The sequence below is a fragment of the Pistacia vera genome, unplaced genomic scaffold (genome assembly GCF_008641045.1).
Source record: "Pistacia vera cultivar Batoury unplaced genomic scaffold, PisVer_v2 Contig528, whole genome shotgun sequence".
In the NCBI taxonomy this organism is placed as follows: Eukaryota; Viridiplantae; Streptophyta; class Magnoliopsida; order Sapindales; family Anacardiaceae; genus Pistacia; species Pistacia vera.
The window spans coordinates 859,437-866,980 of NW_022196366.1; the positions used below are offsets into that span (position 1 = coordinate 859,437).

General features: G+C 33.3%; 1 long non-coding RNA gene across 1 annotated transcript; it reads right to left on the bottom strand.

Annotated features, from left to right (window-relative positions):
* Positions 1–2,310: 2,310 nt before the first annotated feature.
* Positions 2,311–3,758, bottom strand: LOC116107107. The gene is made up of 3 exons (XR_004124403.1): positions 3,682–3,758; positions 3,195–3,269; positions 2,311–2,534 (listed from the first exon to the last, which is right to left on the bottom strand). It is a non-coding gene; the product is annotated as an uncharacterized LOC116107107 (long non-coding RNA).
* Positions 3,759–7,544: the final 3,786 nt, after the last annotated feature.

The following is a 7,544-nucleotide window of genomic DNA, read 5'->3' on the forward strand; positions in this document are numbered from 1 at the left end:
GGCCAATTACTGATAGACTCTCCAGTCAGAGAAAACACCATATAATCCAAACTAAAGTTTGCAAATCATCTAGATTTCTACAAGAACCATCTCAAGCACATTTCTAAAATCAATGTCAAAGTTAATCCAATTTCCCCTAACAAAAATCTGGTTGCAATGAGGTCCAGGTTTGTCAATTTCCTTACTAAAATTTGCATAGAACTCTTGAACAAGAGTGTGAGAATGAATCACAAGACCTTCAACAGACTACCCAACTTTTATTTGACAGCAAGGACAAAACCTCAGGAAAATCATCTCATTTGAAATGAGCTTCACAAATGATAGGTCTTGAAATAATGTGCTTCTTAAAATGAGAAAAAGCCTTAGAATAAACAAAAGTGGTATGTTTTACAAAACCTGAAGATGCAGACTTTTCAGCCACTTTCTTTTTCTTCTTTGCTTCAGATGGCTTCGAATGCTTTTTGGAGACTTTTGGTTTTACTTGAGAAGACTTCGAAAGTTTCTGTTTCTCGGCTGGTGGCTCTTCAGGTGAAGAGGACGTCGCATTTTGTGAATCAGCCAATGAAGGGGATTGCTCGTCTTGGTCAGACGAAGACAAAGAAGAATTGGGTTTATCTTCAGACGAATTTTGTTGAAGTCGAGCTCTGCGAGCAAGGCGTGATGCTTGTCTTTTAGAGAAGAACTTCCGGGATTCATGATGAAATCAACAATGTCAGATTGACAAGCAAAAGAGATTGAACCAACAATGAGCTTAAAATGGCACAGAGAAAAATTGGAAGAAAACGAATGTAAGCACATATAAAGAAACAAACCCTAGAAAAAATAGAAATTTCACTGAAGTGAGAAAACATTTAATCAGATGTGCACACATTATGACCAGATGTGAGCACACAGTTGAAATAATTTTGAAAATGTGAAGACATTCACAAGCATGTTAGCATATATATATAAACCTTGATTCTCGACAGTTATTGGGTTCTTGATAGTTTTTAAGCTGTCATTTAGCCCCTATTAAAAAAAGAAGGTTTTTAACTGTCAAGGGTTTAGTCAAATTTTAATCAAATCCTTGATAATTTTTAAATTGCCAAGGATTTAGTTTTTATTTTTCAAATTTTAACCAAATTCTTGACAGTCTTAAAACTGTCAAGATTTATTTATTTATTTTTGTAATTAGTTTATTTTCTTAATTATTACCAATTAAATTATCGAATAGAACTTAATTAGTTTATTATTTAATCTCCATTGATAGCATCATGCATCACAATTTATTTTTTGTAATTAGTTTATTGATTATGATTAATTTGGAGAAAATCAACTTAAATTTCTCTATATATAATGTTACATATCTCTTTATACTAGATTATAACATTACTAGAAAAAAACCCTTTCTAACTATCAAGAAGGGGTTTCTTGACAATTCTTCACCAGTCATTGAAGCCAGTGTCAAGAAAAAATGGTGATTGTTTTTGAACTGTTAAGAAATTCTTGATAGTTATTACCCGTCAAGGATTTAACCGAATTTTAACCAGTCATTCACAATCTTTGAACTATCGAGATTTTAACCAAAACAAAAAAATAATAATTTAATAATAATAATAATCAAATTTTATTAATAATAATTTTCTATCATTGATAGTCTTAAAACTGTCAAAGATTTTTTTTGTAAATATTTTTATTTTGTAATTTATTATCAATTAAATAATAGAATAATACAATGAAATTCTTCGTAATATTCCTCAACCAACAACAATTATCACAATTCATAAATAAATTTAAACATTCAACAATCTTTGAACCATACTAATTAAGTAAACGAAATTTAACAATAATAATATATCATTCAACAAAAGTTTAATACATTTTTTTTTCCCTCATTGACGCCTTGACATCAATGAAAACATCTATAGCTAAAAAAAGTTCGATATATACATTGCCCATTCTCCTCTAAGTTCATCGATCTTCGCATTTGGGTATATTTCTTTCTTCAAGAACGGTAAAAGATTAAACATAGATCCAAAAGCACACAATTCAGTGTTTTCCTCAAACATAGCAAACATAATGACATTATTATTTAATCAGAACTTAAACAATCTAAAGCAACACCAATCCAGCCTTAGCTTGGACTAAGCAACCATAGCTGAAACAGGTTGGTTTCAAATCGGGCAACCCCAGAATTCTACTAATTACTCTACCAAGCCCAAACTAGGGAACTGCATTCCAATTTGAATATTTTCTTTATGTAAAAATTAGGACAAGCTTTCTCCGGCCTTATATTACAAAAATCAATCCATTAGGTGAAAAGGGATAAAACAGTTACGGACCAAGAGGGTGATGGGAAGAATAAGTATGATCTGAATGTGTAGTTTATAGATCACCATCACAGTCAACCAAAGTGTAAAGTTCCAAGACCATTAAGTTCAGAATGACAAAAGACATGCCTTTTTCAGTGCAAGGCCATCTCTCTCAGGAACAATTTCATGTATTGCAACCAACACTTCTACCGGAGTTAAAGCTGGACCAGTATGAGCTGAACCCTGTCATAAACAATTATGAATTCTTAGCAATTGTCGATTCCAAGACAATAGAAAAGGTGAAATAGCATGTTATAATAAATAGCAATTTAAAACCCGCCATTAACAATTATGACCTCTTAGCAATTTTCCCGATTCCAAGTCAAAGGGGAAAGCAAAATGACGTGAAAACATTATAACATTTAATAATTCCGCACAAAGAAAAAACTACAAGATCACCAAAATGAACTAAAGCAAGTTCACTGTTGGAATTAGAAAGCAAGCAAAAGAGAAATAGCGAGAAATCCAAGGCACATAAAATTGGCTTGGAACTCTCACTGCCACTATCGCATGACAGATCAAAGCAAGCAATTTGTTCACAATGTCTAAACATAAGTTAACTAAGCATCCATGCTTCTAATGGAAGTCAAGACACTCCTTGCATATTGTCTAAAACTTTAGGCTGAATTTGAATCTGTGACTTAAATCAATCAAAATTTACCTCCTCTCAGAAAATCAACCAGAGTGGCTTTATTTTTCCTTTGAGAAGGATTACGTAACAAAGCTATGTGACAACCACTTATAATAAGTAGGCAAAAACAAGTGGGTCCCTGAATGTCTTAACAATTCCAACAGAACCCAAACAGCAAATTATGAAGTCACATCAAGAGAATTCATGCATACCTGTAGTATGTGAGCAAGTGCCATCTGGAACTTTTCTAATGGAAGGCCAACAAGGCGAGGGAAAATAGTTAGCACCTGAGATCATAAAATTATTAGACCTCTGATAGTATTATTGAATTTGACACCCGTAAATTAGAAAGGAAACAATATTCAGTAATGCTACTTATGCAATTAACATAAGTTATTCCAATGCAAATAGAATCAAATTAGTAACATGGAAATCAGATCATATTAGAGACAACTAACAGATCTCCTTCCATATTTCTCACTAAATGTCCTAGTGTTTTTTACTACCAAACTTCATAAATTACTACCAAATATATCAATTTTAGTTTTAAGTTGACTAACACATTTAATCCAAGCTTAATATTTCAAAAATATTTTTTTCTTATAGTACACCAAATAGTCAACAGAACATATACTTTTCTTATAGGAATTACCATGAAATATGGAAGAAAAGTCAACAGAACATATAGTATAACCATACCATCAGATGTGTGATCTTCCACATAATCAAACAAACCAATAACAACTTCCACCAAATAAGTAGACATTATTGGTGATTCTTGGTATGAAACTGTTTTTTGATGCCCATCCACTTTCTCCTAACTTCAATATTAACAGTTTAGGACAATAGACTACATTAAGATGAAAACATGAAAACAGGAGATGAGAAGTACCTCAGAGAATATTTTATGGAAAGAACCAGAGAAATGAGTTTGATAAGCATATCTAAACCCCTCTGCACCACCAGTATATATGGTCTACATTCTCCGAGCCTCTACTTCACCCTTCCATTAATCATAAGGATTAAAAAAAAATGATTCAGTAAATTTGAAAACCTTTAGTGTGACACAAGAATCAAAATGCATACATTTTGAAATCTTTAACATGTAAAAGTTAAGTGCCTCCTGTAAAAACACCGAACAATACTAAAGACAGACCGAAGATACCTAATGACTATAGAATCACAAACTAGAAGTGAAAGAATACATAAGTAAATGAAAAGAAAGAGAGGGAGAAAGAAGAAAAAGAGTAGTTACCATGTCATACTGAGCCCTCTTCTTAGAATCTTGCAGAATCTGCAATATACCAGAATGAGCAAATCATCATAAAGAGAATTGGGGCTAGTTGGACCATGTCAGAACAAGATCAGTTATATTTTTAGTAGGAAGAACAGAAGTTAACAATCGTGATGCTAATGGACAGAGAAAGTACAACTATCAGACTATATCACATCAGAAAATAAAAATAAAAATAATTATTATTGTACTTCACAATCCAACCAAAGCTACAAACCTCATAAGCATCTCTTCGTTAGTATGTGATCGGGTTTACACAGTAAAAAAATACAGTTTCAAAACAAATAAAGACCCGATCATATGCATAATCCCAAATTTGGGTATAGATTATAATGTTTATAAATTTTGCATCACAACAATATGATAAATCCATACAAGGATTCACAATGTTTATACACGTTTAGAGGCTCCTCCGAATATCTCTGATTACGCTCACGAACACTGTTCACCTGCTATTGTTCATCGACACTGTTTACCGGATACTGTTTATCAACACTGTTCACCAAACAATGTTCATTGACACTATTCACGTGATTCTTCGCTAATCGATTCAAAGTAGGATCGCACTCATGGAAATCCACACGAAGACAATCCGCAGAACCCTTGATTATTTTGCTAGAACAATCAAAAAGCTTCAAGAATAAAAAAATAAGAAAAAGAAAATTTTTCTTTTCACTCAAGAGTGAAACGTGAGAGTGAGAGAGAGAGAGAGAGAGAGAGAGAGAGAGAGAGAGAGAGGGTGGCTAGGGTTTTTTATCATTGAATAATTCTTATTTGTTTTAATTTTAAGTTGCACTTATATAGTGCAACAATTAAAACCCTATTCCACTTAGGAATAGCCATGAGCTCCAACTCTAGTTCACCTTTGCAACCAAACACACCCTTTATGGTATTTTAATTAATTAATTATTATTATAATTAAAATCAATTAATATATAATAATATATTAACATTTAATTATTAATAATAATAATTCATACATAGATACATATAATTAAATATAATCTCACTAATTTAATTTTAATATTAAAATTAAATACAGGCAACAACCAAAGCAAATTTAATTGCACTGTGAGATTACCAAAATACCCTTTCATCCTGAAAGATGAAAATACCCTTCTCACAAATTGATTCTTAAATTATCTTCTAAGTTTGTAATCCGTAGGCTCCTCATCATATTGGCAGTGTGTAGTATCGGGATTAACACCAATTAATCGTCTCACTACATACAGACCAAGATTGGCCCTTAGCAAGGCATCATGGTCACTCGATAGATTCGGATTCAGCAAAACCGCAGCTTGTTAACGGTACAGTTACCTTTGTTAGAGTAGATGCCCTAGAGCCAATCAATTATTGTAGAATTGACTCTTTGTAATAATGTCCATTAATCAATAATAAAAGGCATTTTATTCTATATCGCGTAAATCATTATTATTGCAATATGTATTGATATATGTCCTTAGAATGGTAGAACCATGACAAGGGTATCAAGTGTTTCAAATCTTGATAGTGAGAACCCTATGAGCACATATGGTAGCCATTCTAGAAATGTCTGTAGCCCCAATATTATTCTGAAGTAAGGGCACAGATAATACGGTAAGACTATCATAGTGTTGAACGACCCTGTCGAAAGACAATGACTGATCTCACTTGTCAAGGTTGTTTGGTGACAACCTGGTGCAACACATGGGTGCTTGCTGTAGGCGAATACACCGCAGCAAGTTCACTGGATTGACCCACCAGAGGACTCCATATGGATGGTAACCCCAGTGTCTATGGAACAAATCCTCTAACGAATGGTGGTGCATGTGATCCTTAGACTTGAGATCACCGGAGCGCCTTGTGCACCGATTGGTGTAGTTTGACACTAGCCTAACGCAGTTCTTTTCAGAGCTGTCAATACGGTGGTGATTGGCTGCATCAAGGAGTGTATCAAGACTATGGTGGATGACAGAGGATTCATCACTCCTGGGTACGGGAGAAGTATCTCATGGCGCAATTCAATATATGGCAATGACACTAAAACGTGGCCACAGTGGGATTGAGTTGTTGCTCTATCCAGTTTATAATACATGTCATTGGTCTATAAATTGAATACATAATATCGAGAGTAACCGAAGGTTGACACTATTTCATGCCTTTGTCTCATCGAGATAACGCATGATGAAATGATCAAATTGTATGGTAACCATATCGTGACAGGTAGCTACTTTGCTGAATCCGAATCTATCAGGTGTCATGATGCCTTGCTAGAGGTCAATCTTGGTCATGTATTAGTGGACGATTAATTGGTGTTAATCGCGATACTATACATTTCGGTATGATGGAGTCTATGGTCACACACATAGAAAATAATTTAAGACTTAGGAAGTAAGAAGGGCGTTTTCGTCTTTTTAGGTGAAAGGGTATTTTGGTAATTTCACAGTGCAATTAAATTTGTTGAGGTCGTAGCCTTTTATTTCTTTGTTAGAAAAGTTTAATAAGTTACATTTAAATATGTATTAGCATATATTTAAATAAATTATCATTATTGTTAAATGTTAATATATATATATATTAATGGATTTTAATTGAGATAATGATGAATTAAAATAAATATCTAATTGGGAGTATTTGGAAATATGGGGTGTTTGGGTTGGAGCCCAAACCCATTCCATATGGGAATAGGGCAATTAAAAGATCAATATAAAAGAAAAAAGGTTTCATTGAAAAAGTTAAGGGATTATTCATTCATTACTTTTTCATTGAAAACAAAACCCTCCAGCCTCAAATACTCTCTCCCACGCCACTTTTAGTTTTGATTGAAAAATCAAATACTCCTCATTTCTTCTTTGTTCTTAATGCTGAAGAGGATCTAGCAAATCCCTCTGTAGTTCATTGCGATTATCTTTGTGTGGACTACATCGGTTCGATCCTACACTTGGGTTGGTAGCAAATACATTCAGAGACAAAGTTGGAGGAGCCTCCAAACGTGCGTATGATTCCTTAAACCTTGAAAAGATTTTTCTGCAGATTTAATATATATATTGTATGAACTGTGATTTTTGTACCCGGATCTTGGTTCTAAGGAACGATCCATGTAGTTTATGTTTTTGTTTTCCGCTGCGTAACTGGGTCGTTCACTAACAGTGGTATCAAAGCTCGAGTATCAAATTTTTACAGTTTATTGTATGAACTATAACATGTATTTGGTTGATATCATGTTATTTTTGAAAATCGGCAAAATATGAAAAATCTGCTTTTGGATGAATGATTCAAATGATAAATT